At 45.7% G+C, this 22,091-nt stretch overlaps 2 long non-coding RNA genes across 2 annotated transcripts in view; both read right to left on the bottom strand.

Annotated features, from left to right (window-relative positions):
- LOC146813722 (uncharacterized) overlaps positions 1-22,091 on the bottom strand; it is a 156,829-nt gene that overhangs the window by 60,204 nt on the left and 74,534 nt on the right. The window lies entirely within an intron of this gene.
- LOC146813723 (uncharacterized) lies at positions 10,709-21,546 on the bottom strand. Its single transcript, XR_014962432.1, has 3 exons — positions 21,449-21,546; positions 11,346-11,521; positions 10,709-10,989 (listed from the first exon to the last, which is right to left on the bottom strand). It is a non-coding gene; the product is annotated as an uncharacterized LOC146813723 (long non-coding RNA).

Below are 22,091 nucleotides of genomic sequence, written 5' to 3'. Positions count from 1 at the left end.
CCAGCTCAATCACATCTATTTTATTGACCTTAAATGGATTACATGTTGTGTCAGCCCTCCACAGATTCAGACTGTATTCTGTTTCTAGGCACCTGAATATTAGTCGTAACGGTGCCAATTTGTCTCTAGTTTATTTCTATAGTCAGGAATGCTCTTTGGAGGTTCCAGGCACCCCTGGCTCAATTAGCTACAGTTTTTGTGTGCTGTTGTAAGAAGTGTCGTCATCTCAGGACTGTGCACGGCTGATCCTTACAAGGTACCTCTCCTGTGAGAAGGCTGGCACTGGAGAACAGGACATAAGCCACGGAGTATTTTAGGCGGCAGTAGGTGCTGAAATAGCAGTTTGCACATCATAGGTGATACACCCAGACACAGGAGCTTCAGCCCATCTGACGGTGAGGAGTTAACCTGGCATGCGGCCCTGGCATGAGTCATCGTGCCATTCAGCTGGGCAAGATACAAAGATTAAGCTGCAGTACTCTGACGGAACACTCGCACAACATTACCTAAACTTTACAGGTGGGATGTGCAAGGCAGCAGGTTGGAGAGGCTTGTATCGGTCTAAGTTAGAAGTGGAAGTAGAAAACAAGGCAAGCTTCTGCTTCTTATGTTAGGCACTCAGCTCTGCTGCTCCGAGCCTCTGTAAATCTAAATTGAAAGCACATGTGTAATTTGCCCGCACCGCGTCGGAAGTCCAGCCAGAAAAGCAATGTAAACAAAACACAAGCACTGATGGAAATAGCGTGCGGCGTCCATGAAGCAGGCGCCCCGCTGTAGCTGCAAGATAAAGCACATTAGGTGCTGCACAGACAATGAAATGCTATGAATATAAAACACAAGTGCATTGATGGGGAAATGTCATCCAAGCGGATTGGATGAACAAACGGCGTGGAACCAATTCAAAGAAAAAAAAGATTACGCCGACCACACCATAAATAAACAAAAGAGAAGGGGGCCTATGTAACAGGGGCGGTAGCCAAGAAAGTGAAAATCACACCCAAAGGCGGGACAATTAGCAACGTGTCACCAATGAAATTAAAGGAATTTAGAAAGTCACATAAAGGAACTAATGAAAAGTGATGGGTATGATAAAAGCCCATAGAGTAGATACAGCATGTCTAGAAGAGACCACGCATGCAATGTCTTGGCGAGACTTAAAAAATGAAACTTCAGAATTTCATTTTTTGTTTTTAAACATATCTCGTTCTTTAAGGAAAACGGTCTGCTTTTAAAAATAAAAGATTGTATCATTAAAAAGCAATATCATACACATGGCTTGCTGACCTCAGCAGGCCACCATCCCTATAATGGCTACAATTTCTGATAGGTTGCAAACTGCGATCTACCTCGTTAATATTCATGATTTAGGTTGGTTTGCAACCCAATAGGAAGCACTATCTAATATATGGAAGTTTTCTTATATTTGGAATTGCGATTTCCTTATTGTGCTATGGTAAGAATCACAATTCCTAAATGTTGTACATGTGCCCCAAAGATCCTTTAACATCACTCTTCCATGAACTCCGAACAATACCCCCTATTCAACCAACTACTCTATAACAACAGGGACTTGATCCAATCTGGAGTGAAATGATAGGGCGACTTCGCTAACAATCGTTGTTGGTTCTTGGCCCTGCTGCCACTGTTTGCCATTAGGTGATCTCATTTGGACCCATTCTGCCCCCACACAGGGGCTGAATTATGCATCTTTGCTTCCTTCTACTTTTCCACGCTTACCATACCTCCCACTACCCAACCACCCTTTCCAAAGCCTTTAAAACTATTTTTTAAAAACCCTCTAACAATTTCTTGATGCCCTTTTCGTCGTTAATTGCCTCATTGGATGATATTGGAGGCCCAAATCTGATCTCATTTTCTTCCCCTACATCTAATCCAGGATTACCATCTTCCACAACTTAATTAACATGACATTCTCCTCCAGAAAGCAACACGGATGCCAGCTAAAAGTCTCCTCTTCAGCCTTATCAATGGATCAATCTTTAACTCCTTCAACAACAGTAAGGTCATGTGTCAAGCTCAGACATCTGCCTCTCTCCATTTGACCACCTATTTCCATCCCTGCTCACTCCCACTGACACTCTGACCCCTCTTGACTCACCAACGGACTTCACCCTCACTACAAACTCCCCATTCCACCTGGGTACCGGAGACCGATCCCTCAGGAGGTACAGGATTACCCTCTGGCCCACCTACTCCCTTCTATTTCCCACCCCCTGTCATTCCAGGCTCTAGCTGGGACTTCACCCTCAACACTCTGTCCCAACCATCAGCTAGTATTCTCTCACCCCACACACCATCCAGGGGCTTCGGAGAAACTGCCTCCCCTCGGGATAATTACTCTTTTAACTAGGGGTAGGCGGAATTCGCGTAGTCGCGCTACGCAAATCTCTGTGAAACAGCAAAAAATCTCTGCGCGCACACGGTAGTTCCACGAAGACGCGGAATTGCTTGGCCTGCCTGTTAGCGATGTGTTTTTGCGCGATCGCGGTGAAATGTGTCACCAACTTGCCCATGCGTTTGCTAATGGGCACGTCATCTTGTTTTTCACTTGTCCTGCCTGTCCGCGATGCCTATTTCCTGTTCAGGGTTGCGTATAGCATGCTCCAGCCCGTTCGTGATGAGTATTTCCTGTTCGGGAATGCGTATTACATGTTTGATGCTTTTTGCGTGTTCGGGGGGGGGAAATATCGTGCAAACTTGCCCACGCGGTCGTAACAGGCGGGGCCATCTTGTTTTTCACTCTATTCTAGGGTTCTGGGCCTGGTTTTCTATCCTCCCTCTATCTTTGCAATCCTTTGTTTCTGTACACTTTTTTTGATCTTTTTTGTTTATTATCTATCTATTTTCCCGATTTATATATTTTGAGTTTTTTTCTACTTTTGTTACTTTGTCTACTATTTTTTTGTTCTTTTGCTATAACTTGCTTTTTCTATTACCTATGTTTCCAATTCCTCCCTTTTCTTTTCCGTCCCCCCCAGAGTCCCGGAGCCTTGGCCAAGGGAGAGGTCGAGGCTAAGAGCAGGGCTGCTCGCAGCCGCGACCACCTTCCCTGCGGAAGGGTGCGCCCACATGGGGTGCATGCAAGGGGCCTTATTTGGTGAGTTGGAGGGGGCCGCACTTGTTTTTTTCATCCAGCGCCACCTCTCCTTAACCCTGGCAGCAGGCGGCAGGCCTGGCTCCGGGAGCATCGGCAGCGGAGGGGAAAGGTGCGCCGGGCAGTGTTTCGCTGCTCTGGTGTCCGGAGTACCAATAACCAGCTGACGTACCGGTGGACCGATATCCTGGACTGGGAGCAGGACCTGCTAGGAGTAGAGGTACCGGGGCTTGCTTGGTGAGTAGCTATTTAATATTACTACTTTGTTCTTCTGCTCTGTGTTATATATTGCAAATACTTTTTTTCCCCCCGAACAGCAAGAATGCTGCTGCTTACATTGCAGGTAAATTACGTTTAAAAAATCTTCTGCGATTGTTAGGACACAGGTGCTCGGTAATACTAATCTTACTTGTTTGCAACTTTGTGCTCGCTTGGCATGATTATGCAAGAGTTTACTTTTAGAGAACTTAAGTTAGGAAATGCTAGAGAGACTCTAGTCCTTCCTTTGTCCTCTTGCCACTAAGAAGAGATAGTGGTGGATTGATAGGTTTAGTTTAGTTACTTGTTATTAGTAGATACGTTTTTTTTTTTAGTGGTCTGCGTGACTCATCCTCTGTCATGTCACGTGTTGCTGAGTGCTGCTTACCCCAGTCCTTAGTAGAACCTTTTGTAGTTTTTTTATTGAGTGGTAATATGGGCTTATTGTTTATCACTAGCAGAATATCAGCAGGAACCAACCAAATCTATAATTTGGTGTATGCAAATATGTATGCATGTGTCCTCCATTGCATTTTTGCAGACTTGGTGATCAATTGGCCCATCTGGAATAGGTGGGCTAGGTCAGGTGGTACTTAGGCTTAGTTAATATTTTGGTATCCGAATGGAACACTGGAATAGTGTTCATAAATATATTAAATAATAACAAGACGGACCGTGAATCCCGCAATACTAGTAGACCAGATTTAGATATGTAAATGTTATTGCAAATGTTTTTTCGAGCATTTAAAAAAATATTTTATTTGTTTTACACCAATCCATGTTTATCTCTTTCTTTCTTACATCTTTCATGATCAGCACCCAGGGGCTGGAAGACTGGGTCGGAGTCGGCGGGAGCTGGGGGAAGATGCCTTCCAGGACCAGGAACGCTCCTCTACCGAGGGCTCTGCTGCCGGCCCCAGTAAGTCCTCCTGTTGTTAATATTGATAATTATACTTCCCTAACTTTTACTGCACCAGCACCTTATTTTTTCTGAAATATTATTTCAATTTCCTAATTCTGTTTTTACAAAATCTTCTTCACTGTTCAATCTAGACAATCAGTTTCTAAATTCTTGTTATCCCTGCCTCCAACTGCCTCTGCCAAGACTCCACTACTACTATTAGACTGTCTGTAGCTAAGCTTTCCCAGGGGGCCACTCTTTATTTTAAAGGTTTTAAATAAAACTCAAATTCACCAATAGCTCTAGCCATTGAGTCCAGTCCTTTGGGTTGTCCTCTTCTACTACTTCTAGTCTTCTTAACCTTGAGGCTTTTCCCACCAACAAAATGCCCAACCAGATTTTACTATTGTTGATAGGATAGGATATACTACTACTGTTGTAGGGATTCTGCACATACAGAACTTTGCACAAGTTAATAGGACGTTGGTGATGGGAGGTTGGACCTTCTTCACACCTAAATCAGAAGAGCCCACCACAATCCCCTGACTGACTAGTTAGTATAGTGTCTCATTAGCTCTCTGAACCCCCTCCGAGATACCCAATGAGTAGACATCCCAGAACATAACAATCCCGACCTCTCAGTCACGGAAGCAATGCACACCCTTTCGCTCACTCACTCGTGTAAGTCCACACCAAATACCACCAAGTCTATGTAAGTTCAAAAGGTTTATTTTGAACTGACGAGCTCTGTATGTTGTTCTATAATGCAGCACCAACAGCAAAATGCATAAAGATTAAAACAATAAATATTGTTACACTATTCAGGGGACCCCTCACCTTAGAAGAACATAGCACTGGTTACATCATAAGCTCCGCAAAGCTCTGGTTCGTAGAAGGGAATCTTCCGTCTGTTATGAGAAAAATGGTGCGCGTTAGTATATTGCAAGCATTTCTCAGTCGTGCCAAAAAGTGTAGCATTTTTATGGATACGCAATATGGACTAACACTAGAACTCCATAACAAAGTGGCTTGTTTTTCGACCTTGTACGCAGCGCTCAGACAGTAGCAGTATGAGCTCATGTGGGCTCAAAGGCGTCTTACACAACAAACTCCGAGGTAACGTGTGCAAAACTAAAAGACACAAAGCTAAAATGGTTGCATGGCTCGGGCTAACTTAGCAAAGACTAGAATGACCCTAGGGACCATATAACACTACTAGTGTCTACTGTACTACCTAATTTGTACTAGTGATGTATGTTGTATATGTATGTATGTATGTATTAACTAGTTTTTTTTTCAATCTTGCTAGTGAAAAATAAGGGGAGGTGTATATGGCATCTAAAAAATGTCTAATGTTTTTTCTAGGCGTACTTCCGATTACCAGTACCGGGGCCAGTGGCAAAGGTGAAGCAGCCGCTGAGGGTGCAGGAGGAGCTGCAGGGGGTGAGCCAGCAGCAGTGGCGGGCGGTGGTAAGTTATATTCCTAATCCTTACTTATTGACATCAAGCGTGTACTGTATACTGTACTGCTGAGACTTATTAAGTAAGAAGTTGTTGTGAACGGTTGAAGAAGACACCCTTTACTTAGTATTAGCGGCGGGAGTGTACTGTTGAGTAACCAATGGCCTCTTCTAGCTGAGTTAAACTCAGCTGTGAAAGTTTGATGGAGAAGACTAAAAGTCAGATCAGTGCAGTCCTTTTGGTTGTCTTCTTCTAGTCTTCTTAATCTTGAGGCTTTCCGAAAATTCCCACCAATAAAATGCCCAACCAGATATTTAACTATTTTTTTATAGGATACTAGTACATAATACTTCTGTTGTAGGGATTCTGCACATACAGAACTATGCACAGGACGTTGTTGATAGGAGTTTGGACCTTCCTCATACCTCACCCACAATCCCCTGACCGACTAGCTATAGTGTCTCATTAGCTCCCCGAACCCCCCCCCCGAACAAACCCAATGATTAGACAACCCAGAACATTACACTACACTCCGACCTCTGAGTCGTGGAAGCAATGCACACTCTTTCGCTCACTCACTCGTTTAAGTCCACAATCCACACCAAATACCACAGAGTCTATGTAAGTTCAAAAAATTTATTTTCAAATAACAAGCTCTGTACGTTGTTCTATAATGCAGTATACTAACTATACGAGCCAGCACCAACAGCAAAATGCATAAGATAAAAACAATAAACATTGTTACAACTACAAGTCCAGAGAAGACAAAAGGGGAAATCATGATAATAACTGAACAGTGGTTGAAGAACCACCCTCCCGATGGCAGGAATATAGTTTATATAAAATTATAAATGAAGATCTCTGAGCGAATTCTGGGGGACCCCTCACCTTAAAAGAACCTAGAAGTACTGGTTATATCATAAGCTCTGCAAAGCTCTGTTTCGTATAAGGGAATCTTCGGTCTGTAATGAGAAAAATGGTGCGCATTAGTATATTGCAAGCATTTCTCTGTCGTGCCAAAAGTGTACCATGTTATGGCTAAGCAATACAGACTGACCAGCAGAACTCAATAACAAAGTTGCTTGTTTTTCGAACTTGTACGCAGCGCTCAGACAGTAGCAGTAGGAGCTCATGTGGGCTCAAAGGCTTCTTAGTTCTTACACAACAAGCTGTGAGGTAACGTGTGCAAAAATTAAAAGACACAAAGCTAAAATGGTTGCACGGCTCAGGCTAACTTAGCAAAGAGACTAGCATGACCCTAGAGACCATAACACTACTAGTGTCTACTCTAGTAGTACCAGATTTGTACTAGTGATTCCTGTTGTATATGTATGTATTTAACTTTTGTTTGAATCTTGCTAGTGAAAAAGAATAAAAAGGGGGAGGTGTATATGGGAATTGTAATGTTTTTTTCTAGGCGTACTACCAACCACCAGTGCCGGGGCCAGCAGCGATGGAGACACAGCCATTCCGGAGGGGGCAGGAGATGCAGCACCTGCAGGGGTGAGACAGCAGCAGTGGCGGGCGGTGGTAAGTTATCCTTACTTATTGACATTACACTCGCTACAAGGGTGTACAGTACACTGTACTGTTGAGACTTAGTAAGTAAGAAGTTGTAGTGAATAATGGTTGAAGAAGACACCCTTTACTTAGCTTTAGCAGCAGCAGCAGGAGTTGAGTAACCAATGGCCTCTTCTAGCTGACTTCAACTCAGCTGTGAAAGTTTTATGGAGAAGACTAAAATTCAGATCAGATGACCTTGATGGGTGTGTTGAACGAAAAGGGAAAGAAGGGTGGAAGGAGTAAGGATGGGCGAGATGTAATATTTATGACTTTCAGAGAAGGATACGTGGGATGCATGCATAGGTAGCTGATAGGAATCAGATGAATGGGTGGTTGAAGGATGGATGGAAGGTGAAAGAAAAGATGCCTGACTGGGTGGGTGGGTGAAACTGTATGGGTGGAGGATAGCAAGAATCGTCAGTGGTGTTTGGGTCACACTGTAAGCCAAGGCAAGTAAAGAAGGAAAGGACGCATGGGTGGTGGTTTAAAAAAAAAAGGAAAAATAATAAATGTTTGTTGCTGAAGCAAACTAAGGTTTGTTGAGAAACTATGAAGAATAATAGACGTTTACTTTGGATGGATGGATTCCTGGATGCTATCATCATAGATAGCATAGGTGGAGACTGTCACTGGATGAAGAGTCTTAGTTTGAAGAGACTGTGAAAGAAACCGCGCCAGAGTAGCAAAGCTGAGGAGAATCTAAGTTGTTTTTTCAGAATACTCCCTTGACCCACAGCAGTTTGCAAGCACAGCATATATATTGTGTATGTATGTAGTAGTTATCATCAAGTGCCTTCCTCCGACTCAGAGGAAAACTCCCTACCTATGTTAATTTATTTCGACTGTGTCAGCCAGCCTGCCATGGGTGGCCTATCGGCTGGTTACACAATCAATCAAAACAAAGTACCTCATGTCGTCCCATATATAAGCAATGATCATTGGATCAGATATCATCTGCCTTTTTCTAGTAGTCAGGGCAGGGTGAAAGTGAAATTAAGCAGTTGCCCTTGATGTAACAGAGTATGGCCAGTGCCACCTGTAATAGAAAAATACGAGCTTCCCCACCTGCAGTCAGTAGTAAATAAAACGAACGTGAGTCTGCGCCATGACTCTAGTATGTTTTTCTTGGGCGTAGACTGACTGAGCTGGCATGCCAGCTACAACAAAGTTACGTGAATTTGGAGAAACAAGAGAGAAGAAGACTGGTGTACTGTGTACTTGAGTTCATACATAGTGCTAGTATAATGCCAGAAACTCCCACAAATGTTAGAGGCCGATGAAGTGGGAGGACAGATACATACCACAAATGTTATGTACTGTGCTTGCTAGTGCTACTGTGCCACTATGTGTTGAATTAATTTGTGTTCCTGTTTTGCTAAGAGTATTAGTTAATAGTTTTTTTTTACTTTCTTGATATAGCTACTCCTTCCCAAGCAAAACCATCCAGGAAGGAGTTGGCAGCCAAGGCCCGGCGCCGGAAGCTGGAGGCCATCTGCCAAGAATACCGGCGGCTGGTGGTTCTGGCGAAGGAGGAGGCAGCGGCAGCAGCTGCAGTCTCCTCCAATGCCCCAGGCCCCAGCCAGGCCCCTTCAGTTGTACGGCGCCACGGACAGGCAGCCGCTCGCCGCCGCCCTTCAATATCCAGCACTGCCGTGGATGCAACTGCAGGGCATATGCGCGCCGCATGCTCCTCCGGAATGCACCCCTAGAGGAGCAGTTAGCGGGGGTGAAGAAGAGGCTAAAGGTCCTGGAGAAGGCAGACCGAAGAGCCCGTCAATAACTTGACCCTCTTGCATTGCTTCTTTTTTAATCCTTTTTTTGGGTGGGTGGGAATTGGGCGTTGCGTTGGGGTTTATAGACATTTTGGACATTGGTTGGACTTTATCATTTTGGACATTGGTTGGGGTTAGGGAGAGGGGGTGGGTTGGGTGTTGTGGGATTTTTTTACATTGTTTATTTTTGTTAGGGTATTAAATTATATTTCTACCTAAGCATAGCAATATATTTCTACTTAAGCATAGCAATACGTTGGTAATGTATTGTGGGGGGTACTGTTTTACGTCACAAACATTGTTTCCTTGCTACTGCAGGCAGGGCCACACCCAGTGTTGGATTTAATAATCTGCCGATTTTGTAACACACAAACAGATGCGGTACCCCTCACTGAGTGATTTGTCCTACTAGTACTGTCAGTCTCTCCTCCTAGTCTATGCATTCTGCAACTGGACTCAGCGGGGTGTGTGAAATTGAATTAATGAAAAAATTTAAATGATTAATTACGCCTCCCCCAAACTTCTCTTACCGGTGCTTGATGTTTAACTTAGGCACAGCGATGGCTGCATGGTGATGATGGTTTTCTTTCCTAACATGCCATGGTTGTTGTGGTGGTGGTGGTGGTGGTAGTAGTAGTAGACACTGGCAGTAGCATTTGCAAAATATGAAAATGAGACAGTCAGTCGCCTGAGAGAGACTGTGGGAGGAGTAGTAGAAAGAAGTACAATACCGAACTTACTGCCAAACAATACTATGCCAAAATACAATAAAACATAATGGTGGCGGGGCTAGCCTAGTACATAGTTACAACAAATTCTAGTTGTGTCGCGAGTCACTCGACTAGGCCTACAGTACACTTGACACAAGCTTAACCGTTAGTGCTATGTAGGAGGATGACAACAAATCCAATCTATGCCAGCAATTATTGCTGATGGATTAGGTTCCTTTGGTAAAAAAAATTACCTCGCAAGTATACTACTCATGGGTGGTCAAGCAGAAGAAGATCCTCGCCCTTCCTTGAAATTGAATTTGTGTTGCTTTTGCCACATCCGCCCCAGCAAGCGTGTGATAAATTATTGGTGTACATTTAATTTAGTCACACCTGAATAAGTCACACAGCACGGGGAAAGAGGGTTAGGGTTTGATGAATGGTTGGGAAGGGGGGTTTGGGGAAAGGTTTGACAAAGACAAACAATGCGCATGGACAAAAACAAAAGAAAACACATTCTTGGCAAACAACCATATCAATAAATCTGTTAAGGGAGAAAAAAGGAAATGCTTGCATGATTGATGATGAGAACTTGATGGTTAATGATAAGTAGTACTTACTGACTACTACTAGACAATTAGACAGTACAGGGCAGCAGTATATTATGCAATTTGCCTTGCCTGTCTGCCCTCAGAGAGACCCAAATTACATGGTTTCTGTTCTGTTATACCGGCCCGGACTTACTATTAACCCCTCGCATGCTCGTGACAGCTTCACGCGTCATGGTGGGCGTGTGCGGCGGACGGCCCCTGGCCGTCCGAATCCCGCTCACTTATTAAAATCCCGCACAGCGCGAAAATTGGCGCCGCTTGCAAGGGGTTAAAGATAGAAAAGAAAATTCAAAAATAGCTGTACGGATGATTTGAATTATATAAGCAGAGAGCAAACATAATAATAAAAACAACACACAGTAGTAACGATTGAAGACAAAAAATGAATCCAATTATTCAAAAGATGATGAAAGTTGATACTGTATGTTATCCTGGTCAAAATGGGGAGTTGCATCTCGGCATTCCTCTTGGTCCTCCGTTCCATGGACGCTCCGGCCATCAATCTTGGGTGACGCCACTGCCTGCCTGGCAGATGTAGATTCATTGGTAAGGTAAGTGTGAGTTATTTTTCCCAGTATAGCACAGTGTAAGGGCCGGCCTGTAATTGTAGATGGAAAAACAAAAGGGCTATTGAAAAATGATGTAGAAAAAAAATGCATAAATTACGGTGGAGTGCAACAAGAACACTTTCAGAGGCGGCATGGATACATCATGTCTACTCTAGTCTGTTTTCAACATTAACCTCCAACAACAGGACCAATCAGGCCTACGCCACCCGTGATCCATCCTCCATTTAGCATACATTTTTTGACAGAGGCAGACAAAGCACATATACAGCAACATAGCATTTTACAAATTAAGTGACTAAATCAATGCACTGCTCTGTCATACCATCACACTCGACTCCACCACTACACAGACATGTAGGTCTGCAGTGGTTGTTGACTTGTTTACCTTTTATGCCACTCATGAAACGCCCTGGGTTATTCCATCAATCATCTCGGATCCTACTGAGTGACTGCAAAGATATTATGTCACTGTGGTCATCATCATGGTGTTGTCCAACTCAATGTGCAGTGTACAAAATAGATTGAGTCCCCTTTTCCATATTCAAAATGTAATGGATCGGCCTGCAGTAGAAGTACAAATTTGTTATTAAAAAACAAGAAGGGAAACAAACATTGCCTTGAGTTTCTTTTAGTGTGTAGATTAGATAATAGTACACAATGAATTAACTTCATGCACTACAAACAACAACACAAATCACTCAGTCACCGTCCAATGCATGTCATCATTTATTACCTGTTCCTGCTCATCTTCAGTTAATGGGAAGTCTTTGTCGACTCGTAAAGGAGGATAGCTATTGTAGTCATCATCATGTTCCACTTCATTTGAAGGGACTCAACGAGGCAAGATTTTCTTTTTTGTTCTATTATGCTACATCCAGTCATCATCTTGTAAGTATAGCTAGTCCTCAAACTCTGGGGGTTCAACCAGAAGTAGGTAATTTGTATTTGTAGAGCGCGACATTCATCCAGACGGATATCACGGTGCTGTTTAGCGGAACATGTGGTAGGTTGTGTTGGGGGTCTTCAGCTGCTTGTACTCATGACAACGAGAAAAGGTGCGTTTTTAACTGTTTCCTGACAGACGCATATTTTTCGGAGAGGCGCAGGTACAGGGGAAGTTCATTCCAGTATTTAGCTGCCAGGTAAGAGAATGACCGACCGCCGGCTCTAACTTTTTTTTATGCGCTTGGGTCTAGCTAATGCTTGGTGTCTTGATCCCCGGCATCTTGTGGGGATATAGAATTCAATTTTATTCTGAAGGATTTTAGGTCGAACGTTGTGCAGTGCCCTATGCGCATGACTCAGCAGTTTGAACCGTGCTCTTTGGCGCATGGGTAGCCAATGAAGTTCTTTCATGCATGCGGATGCAGAGCTAAATCTACCTTTCTTGCAAACAAGCATGGCAGCCGCATTTTGCAACACCTGTAAGCGTGAGAAGAGGTAGTCTGCCATGCCTACATACAGGGCATTGCCGTAGTCCAATCTGCTAGTGAGTAATGCCTGTGTGACCGTCCTTCTACATTCTAGCGGGATCCATGGGAAAAGCCTTCTTAGGAGTTTTAGGATAGCAAAACCTCTTCCACACTGAGCCCGCACATGGTCCTGCATGAACAGAGTGTTATCGATGGTTATACCTAAGTTTTTCGCGCACTGTTTGGGCGCTGGGGCCTCTCCCAGGGATTGTGGCCACCAGGTTGGATCCCAGATTAGATGTGCTCCACCAAAGAGCAGTATCTCTGATTTCCCTGCGTTTAGCTTGAGGCAGTGTTTGGTCATCCATGTTGCCATCTCTGAAAGGCAGTTATTTAGCTTGACCTTGGTGTCATCATGTCTGTCTTCTATGGTAATCATCAGCTGTGTATCATCTGCATAAGAGCAGATACTAAGTCCCCATTTCCTGCTGATCGCTGCCAAAGATGAGACATAGCCATTGAAAAGTGTCGGACTCAGGGAAGCTCCCTGGGGGACACCACAGCTGATGTCTTTTTTTTTTTTTTTTTTTAGAAGAACTGACCCATTTGTACCATCTGGGTTCCGTTCTTCAGAAAAGAGTTAAGCCATTGGAGGGCTTTGGCATGAATACCCTTTTCATAGAGGATTTTTAGCAAAAGGTCATGTGAAACCATGTTGAACGCCGCCGACAGGTCCAGTAGGATCAGGGCAACAGCTTTACCCTGATCCTTCGATGATCTTATATCGTCGAGGACCGCCAAGAGAGTGGTCTCTGTGCTGTTGGTGGCTCTGAAGCCGGTTTGGGAACAGTCCAGGAGTTCGTTGGTCTCCAAGTAGTTGGCCAGTTGTCTGTCTAACAGTTTCTCCAGAACCTTAGAAAGGTATGGGAGCTGGGAGATGGGCCGATAGTTTTCGGGATTATGAACGTTTGTTCCAGCTTTCTTCAGCAGGGGGGGTCACTACAGCCTGTTTCCATATTTCTGGAAATACTGTTGTGTCCAGTGATCTATTAAGGAGATGAGTAACATAGGGGCATATTGTCGGACTGATCTGAGAAAATATGTAGTGGGGGCATGGATCTAAGGGAGAACCTGATTTTACTTCCACCATAACTTTTTCAACCTCTAGTTCTGTAAGAGGGGCGAAGTTGCCCATGTGTGTTGCGCCAACTGGATATGGTGGTAGATATTCCCAGTTGGTTTGGGATAAAGAGGGGTCATCGGTAAATGATGAATAAATTGTGCTGATGTTGTTGGAGAAAAACTCGCTAATCTTTTCACAGTTTTCCTCAGAAGGAGGCAGGGTTTGAGACAGACTAGCTGGTTTGCAAAGCTCCTTCACAATTCTAAAAAGTTCCTTGGCCGAGTAACAGTTTTCTTTTATCCTGGTAGAGAAGTAGGTCTTCTTTGCTGTTTTAATGGTGTTATTGTAGATCCTTAACTCAGTCCTATAGCTTATTCTGTCTGTTTCCAATTTCGACATTCTCCAGGTGTGTTCTAGTGATTTACACTTCCTTTTCAGTGTCTTAAGATCCTGTGAATACCACTTTTCGGAGCGAGACTTGTTTCTGGACTTGGATGTAAATTTGGGTGCAAAAGTATCTAGAGTCTTGGTTATTTCGGCTTCAAGTTGAATAGCTTCTGTGTTTGCTGAGAAATAGTCTCGGGTAGCTAGATTGTCTGAGGAAAAGTGGGCTTGGAACCGGTCCTGGGTGACCAGTTTCTAGGCTGTGTTTGCCACTCGTGCAGTTTTAAGGGATTTGGTGGCATTCGCCCGCAGGTTAAAAGTGAAAGATACAAGCGAGTGGTCTGTCCAGGATACAGGGATAATCTCCTGGGTCCTTTTTGTCTCTATGTTAGAGAATAACAGATCTGAAGTATGCCCAGCGCTATGTGTGGGGCCTGTAATCCATTGCTTGAGCTTGAGAATCTGCATGTCTCTTTCCAGATGCCTGGCTGTGATGCTATGTCCTCCCTCGAATTAAAGTCTCCTATGACTAAGTAGTGTTTTTATTTCATCATCATCTAACACGCTACTTCCATCACCTGAGCTGCTGTCCTCATCTTCCTGCATTGATTCACGTATTGTGTAATTCAGTGGTATAAATTGCTGATTCATTTTGATCATGGTTAACCTCTCCACGTTTTTGGGCGAGAGACTGGTCCTTTTCACTGTTAAAATGAAACCAGCAGCACTGAAAACACGTGCAGAAGAGACACTTGCGACAGGGCAAGCCAGATAGTTTATCGCCAGCCTGCTGAGCACTGGCCATTAGCCCCATTTGCCATACCAATACCGCAGTGAGTTTTGATCAATGTAGACCTCTATTGGGTCATCCAGATAGGTATGGACCATCCGCTCAATGTTCAGGGGTGCTACGCTTTGTTCAACCTTGCTATAAATACCAATCTTGTGCCGTTTTTTACTGGGGCTGTTGATCTGGCTCTTGCTGTTGTCGATAGTGTTGGTGACGGTGACAGCTTGGAGCCTAACGCACTGCTCTCAGGCTCTGAAGTTGAACTTGATGCGGATGCCCTGCTGCAGTACTTGTTGTGGTTTTGAGTAGCGTGCCTTTAATTACCAGCTGTTCTTTTCCCAATTTACTGGCTGCCTCAGCTATCCAAGTTTTGTACCGGGCAACATCGGCTGATTTGTACCGTGGATCCAGAATTGTGCACAAATGTAAAGTTCTTGTGACAAAATCTTAGTTTGCACCCTTGCATTTTCAATTAAGCGACATGATAAGCTCTACACCAACTCATGTTTATTTTTTTCCCCCTCCATACCTATGTACATTTCAGACACCTCCTTCAGCTGTTGCTCTAGCATGTACAACAATGGGATCGCCTGGCCCATAGTACAGTCCTCCTTGCTGACTTCACGTGTGAAGACCTCGAAAGGAAGAAGCATCTCTGTCAGGTATTTAAGTAGGCAACATTGGTCCATCTGAATGGTCATGCCTTTCACAGTAGCATCCGACCTTCACATGACATATTCATTGATTGGTCTGTACTGCTCAAACAGACGGTCAAGCATGTAATACGTTGAGATACAACGTGTTGCCACCTCCTGGATGAGTGCTTTGACTGGCATTCTATAGTCATGTTGAATGATCCTCAGCTGCTGGACAAGGTAACAGAGCTACTACCTGCCTTTAGACACCAGCGCACAGCGCAGCGCTATTCCGAATTTCAAGATTTTCCCGTTTGAATATTTGTTTTCTTTCTAATTTCTTACCCCTGTTTTTATGTGGGCCGTGGTCCTCTTACCTGCATCGTAAATTGTTTGTGCACCGCTGTTTGGCGGGTCCTGTCCTCGGGGGGGGGGGGGGAAGCGTGGGGGATTGTTGGACGTCATCTTGGCTTGGAGTATTGTGGGCCATTGTCGGGCGCCATATTGGGAGTAGGCGTGCAGCTTACGCGCGGACGGTGTATTTAAGGCGGGCAGTTGTACGGGTCAGCTGTACAAGGTAACAGAGCTACTACCTGCCTTTAGACACCAGCGCACAGCGCAGCGCTATTTCGAATTTTAAGATTTTCCCGTTTGAATATTTGTTTTCTTTCTAATTTCTTACCCCTGTTTTTACGTGGGCCGTGGTCCTCTTACCTGCATCGTAAATTGTTTGTGCACCGCTGTTTGGCGGGTCCTGTCCTCGGGGGGGAAGCGTGGGGGATTGTTGGACGCCATCTTGGCGTATTGTGGGCCATTGTTGGGCGCCATATTGGGGGAGTAGGCGTGCAGCTTACGCGCGGACGGTGTATTTAAGCCAGCCACTTGAACGCGCAGCGGTGACGCGCAGTGGTGGGCGCCCTCTCTGCGCCGGAGTAGCGCCAGAGTCCTGCCCGTCTGCGCTCGTCCGCGACTCGGAGGCGCTCGGAGCGCAGGAAACGGTAGCTGTATTCCCCTCATTATAACTTTCTGCTGTTGGTATAATGCTATGCTACACGGCGCTTGCACTACGCTCTTTACAGAGGGTGTCTTGCACCTGTCGCAAGGTATTTCCTGGGAGGTTTAAGGGGAAGAAACGATGCCCTGGTTGCGGGTGGATCCCTAATACGGTCCTGCCCCACATATCCAATGAGGAAGTGGGCTGTGCAAGGCATTTGTTCACTCTCCTTAACACTAGATCCGTGCGTAGACATGCACAGGATATTTACGATCTTTTAGCCACCGAAAAGCCGCTTTGTTTAATGCTGACTGAGACCTGGTTGGGGGAGTCCTCCAACCCTGATATAGCGGTAGCAATTCCTCCAGATTACAATATCTTCCGTCATGATAGATCGGGCGGGAGGGGCGGGGGGGTGGCTTTGGTAGTGAGCAATTCGGTTGCATGTTCCATCATTCCTACAGATGCCATTACAGGATCGGAATGCCTTGCCTTTTCCTTAGCATTGGCGCCCCACCATTCCTTGAAAGGGCTGTTAGTTTATAGACCTCCTGGTCCGGTTGGTTCTTTCTTTGATGAGCTCCAGTCGATAATTGCCGTGCTTGCTCTGAGAGCTCAGCACTGTGTTCTGGCTGGGGATTTTAATTTTCATATGGAAGACAGATCGGACTCGGATACGATGAAGCTCCTTGATGTTACGGTTCCCCTTGGTCTTGTTTCTTATCTCACAGGACCTACACATGATAAAGGCCATACTTTGGACCAGGTCTTTTCAACGTCCCCTATAGAAGTACTTGCACTTCTACCGGTGCTTTGGTCTGACCACAGGCTGGCCAAATTCTATGTATTAGGCATGAAGAAATCTTACAGTACCGTGCCTAGACACCAGGGACGCTCATCTAGGGCATATCATCGGGTGACCCCTGAAATGCTGATTCAGGCATCTCGTGATTATCCCTGTTCCTTTACGGGAGATTTGGAGAGCGACCTAGAATCCTTGCTGGTCTGGCTAACAGAGAGACTGAACGATCTGGCTCCTGAGAGGGCCCCCCGGTTATTATCTAAACGGGTTTCGGCCCCTTGGTTCAATGCTGCACTGTCGGCGTCCCGCCGGCAGTGCAAGGTGGCAGAAAGGGCCTGGCGGTCGCAGTATGACCCGGAGGCCAGGCTGACGTATAGGATGGCGGTTAAAGCATACCATCGTGCTATCCTCTTGGAAAAAAAGGATTTCCTGGCTAAGAGGATTGAGGCTGCCTCTAACTCTGTAAGGAGATCTTCACGATTGTCATGAATTCACGTCTCCACGACAAAATGTGACTGTGGCTGCTCCCCCTGAGCTGTGGGCCTCGGCCCTTGCTGATTTCTTTGTCACTAAGATCAAACTGATCCAGGATACTCTTCCCTCGAGAATCGCCAAGGTACGTCCCAGTTCTGAGGATGGCCTAGATTCGGGGATTCCTACGGGCCCCGTTTTGGCAGTTTTCCCGCCTATCTCGATTGCATCATCTTTGGCACTTATAGCCAATCTTAAATCTGGGTCGCCCCTGGACCCGTGCCCAGCCAAGTTCTTGGCGAAGGTTGCGGAAGCTGTCAATCCATTGGCAAATCCTCTTCTAAATCTCTCCCTTAGTCGGGGGCTGGTCCCGCGGGCCTGGAAGCAGGCGTCGGTTATCCCTCTTCTCAAAAAGCCTGGTCTGAATTCAAAGGTCTTGGCCAACTATAGACCTATTTCTCTCCTTCCGGCTCTAGCCAAGATTTTGGAGAAACATGTGCATTTCGTGCTCTCCAATTTTCTGGAGGCCCATAGCCTGTTGCATCCATCTCAATCAGGTTTTCGCCCCAATTTAAGTACTGAGACGGCGCTTCTGGAAGTGTCTGAGGCTGTTAAAGAGGTGCTGGATGCAGGGGGCAAAGCTATGCTTGTTATGTTAGACTTGTCGGCAGCCTTTGACACCGTCCCCCATGAGGGTCTCCTCGCCAGACTTTATGACATCGGTCTGAGGGGGACGGTGCTCAGGTGGTTTAGATCTTTCCTGGAAGGCCGGCAGCAAACGGTCTGGGTCCCGCCTGGCTCTGCCGAGATGCCGCCTTTGGGAGTAGGAGTTCCGCAGGGTTCTGTGTTGAGCCCTACTCTTTTTAACATCTTTATGGCCCCTCTGGCGGCTTTGGCGGAGTCTCAGGGGGCTCAGATCGTTTCCTATGCCGACGATACTCGGCTCCTCTTTACGTGTAGGAAGGGCGAAGATTTTGACGGGGAGAGTATCCGGGAGTGCCTTGGGGCTGTTTTTAAATGGTTTCAGGGTAACAGTCTCAAGTGCAACTCAGATAAATCAGAGGTACTCTTCTTTGGTTGTTCGTCTGACCCTCATTGGCAGGAATGGTGGCCTGTCAACATGTTTCCGCCAGCGAGCTCTTCTCAGCTAGCAAAGAATCTGGGGATCAAGTTGGATAATGGGTTGTCGTTAAGATCCCAGATTCTTGGTCTCACTGGAGCATGTTTCGGCCTCCTGAGAATGCTACGTAAGTTTCTTCCTCTGCTCTCAGAAGAGCACAGGAAGACGACGGTGCAGGCCTTGATTGGCTCAAGACTGGATTACTCTAACATCCTATATCTTGGCCTACCGGAATATCTTCTGCAACGGTTGCAGGTAGTCCAGAATTCGGCCGCGCGAGCCATCTTTGGCCTGCACAGGCGAGCCAGTGCCTCTAGCCTTCTACAGTCACTTCACTGGCTTTCGATTCGGAAACGGATTGTTTTTAAGGCCTTGACTTTAACGCATAAGGCTCTTCATGCTTCAGGTGCTAAATACCTTCAAAGGAGACTTGTCTTCTATCATCCGGCCCGAGCTTTGAGGTCTGAGTCTCTGTTCCTGGCCGTAGTTCCCCGTGTTAAGAAAGCTCGCATTGGAGGGCGTTCCTTCAAGTTTTTGGCATCGCAGCGCTGGAATGCTTTGCCCTTGGCACTGCCAGTACCTCTAACCTGTTGACCTTCAGGAGGGGCCTTAAAACTTGGCTTTTTGCTCTCTAGTCTGGCTGCACTTCTCCTGCTATGCTCTCCGTTTTTCTGTTTGTTGTGCTGTGTTCTTTGTTTCAGGTAGTTACTAATAAAAGCGCCGGGACACTCTTTTAGAGTAGCCGTGCGCTATATAAGACCAATGTTAACTTAACTAACTTAACTTCCGGGCTTTAAAAGAATGGCTGAAATTAGTGCATATTCTGCGACAGGTGGTCAGTAAGTTGCTGACTATGCGTTCTTTTTTCAGAAAGTCTTGAACTATAATGTTAATGCAGTGCGCCAAACACGGGACTCTGAAATAAGCACTAACCTCCATGGCCTTAAGTATATTACTGCCATTATCCATGGCAACAAAACCAATGTTAAACCCTCTTGGGCGCAGCCATTCAAAGACCTTGCTGTTAAACTCTTCCAAAATGTTTTCAGCAGTATGAGATTTCTCCATGGCGAACATGACTACAGTTGCATGTTTCCAAGTAGCATTAAAAATCTCAGCTGTTTTAACAGCACCTACTTCAGATAGCTTTTCTCTAACCCCCACAGAAGGGACCCAGTGTGCAGTGATGCACATGTAATCAGTGGCTTGCCAACTGGTCCACATGTCTTTTGTCAGGTGGCTATTGTGAACAGCACTCTGCTGCAAAGCTTGTCCAACCAATTCCAGTGCTGGCACAGCAACTCTGGTGAAATAGAACCAGCTGGGAATCTTCCATTTAGGGCAGATGGCTGACTGCCCCTCCGACCTAAGCATGATGTCAGTGGTAGGCTGGAATATTTTCCTTTGTGGTGCAGCTGTCTTCTTGAACCCAGTTATGCTCAACGACACCTCACTTTTTCTCATTGCAGTACTCGGCTGCCTTGGTTTCTCAGCCTGACTCTTACTACGGTGCTACTGAGATGTTGCTGAGGATGTGGGCGAGACCACTGCCCTGCTGGGGACAGGGCTAGAAATGTCTCCCTCTTGTTCACCTTCCACTGCGATCATATCTTTCTCTACTTCTTCATCCCCAACAACAGCAATGGGTTCGTTTTACTTTTTTCTAAGCTAGGTAGGTGAGCCTCCCACTGGATACTGTGGTGTTTTTTTTTTTTTAGATGACTTGTTTGGCCTCCGGTGCCATAGTTTGTACCAACCTTACCCCGCCTAACAGCCTGCCGTCAAATTGAGCATATAGCAATGTTCTCCTCCTTACTGCTACCCGAAAAGAAGTCCCAAACTGGGGAGGAGAACTTTGACGCTACGGGAGGTGCCACTTTAAATACCAGATGAACTGGAGGGTGTGCCTGAAATTTGACTCTGGGCAATTACACTACGATGACCTACTGAGGTGGTGGTTGTGCTGGATGTAGGTCCCTGCCTGACCTTTGCAAAGGCAAATATGAAAGCTGGAGGTAGTGTTGGTGGTATCCGTGCTACTTCCCTCGCAGCGATTTTGGATAGTCTAATCATGTTGGTCTCCATCTCCTGTGGGCCGGGAGTGATGTTCATTATGACTGGCTCGTCATCATCATCACCCCCCCCTCGTCTACATCTACCTCCATAACTCTAAGGCTTTCTGGAAGCTTCCTTTTCACTAGCCTTGTGGCGTGCAGCACTCTCAGACTGAGCTGGTGGCTTCCAAGTGGCATCTTGATCATCAGAAGCGGGGCTTGAAGAAGAAGTTGATGGACTAACCCACCTTTTCCTTGCTGGGGTCTGGAAGACAATGGATCTTCTGAAACAGTGGATTGCTCCTCATCGTCTGCAAAAAGCTCGATTTCCTGAACTGTCCCTACTTCAGGTGTAAAAACAACTATTGTGGGCTGTGTTTGCCCACTTATCTGCTGAGTTTCCGCCTGCAAGTGCGTTGATTGGGTACTACTTTGCAATAATAACATTTCATCATCACTGCTCATTAGTAGACTGGCTACCTCTGCCACATTCATGTGCTTGGGCCTAGGTTGGTGGGGTGGGCCCGCTGATGTGGAGGTGCTGTTCTCAGCTTGGTCCCCGCTGGACACCGCTGCTGCAGGCGTAAGCGCCCCCCCCCCCCAACCAAATCGGGCGACACACCAGTCTTGGCAAGTGCCACTTCCTTCTTCTGTTTCTTCTTCTTCTCATTGGCAACTTTCTTGGTACTGGAGGACCTGGTACCTTTCTTTGGGGCCATCTTCTTCGGATGTCAGCAGGACGCAGGTGCACAAGTTGCAGAGATGTCTGTGGTCATGTGGACGTGACGTGGTGCGCAGCAGGACTTCTGTCTGGCAGTACAACGGGTGATGATCATGATGACACCTCCTCCACTGTCTTTTTGTGCACCTAAAAGCAAAGAAACCAGGAGAAGAACATTAGTGAAATGTTGCATTTGTTGTGATTCAATTTCTACTAGTACAAACAAATAAAATATATAACTTAGTTTAGCCATTTGTGAGACTTTGCCAAACAAGGCTTTCATGGTATACTGTGTACACTCGCAGGAAGGATAGGAAAGAAGAGTAACAACAAAATTACTAATGTGACCCTGTTTGGCATTAAATTACTTGCTCATCACATCATTCAGGGAGCTGCAGCTGGCAAAGGGGATGGATGGAAGCAGTAAGCCAAAAGGAAAACCACGCAGGCCTATATGGCAAAAGCACCACACTTCTAACTCCCACCAGAAATGACCACCAGCCACATGGACACCCACAAATCGCAAGCAACAATCAGGAGGCATGGAAAACAATGTACTGAAAACAGGCCTATAATAGCCAGGCAAAGGCTGCATCCTAATGCACACTACTTTACCTGTAATGCA

The sequence above is a fragment of the Triturus cristatus genome, chromosome 6 (assembly GCF_964204655.1).
Source record: "Triturus cristatus chromosome 6, aTriCri1.1, whole genome shotgun sequence".
NCBI lineage: Eukaryota > Metazoa > Chordata > Amphibia > Caudata > Salamandridae > Triturus > Triturus cristatus.
Note: the sequence above shows the minus strand (reverse complement) of the source record. Positions and strands in the feature narration are given on the sequence as shown.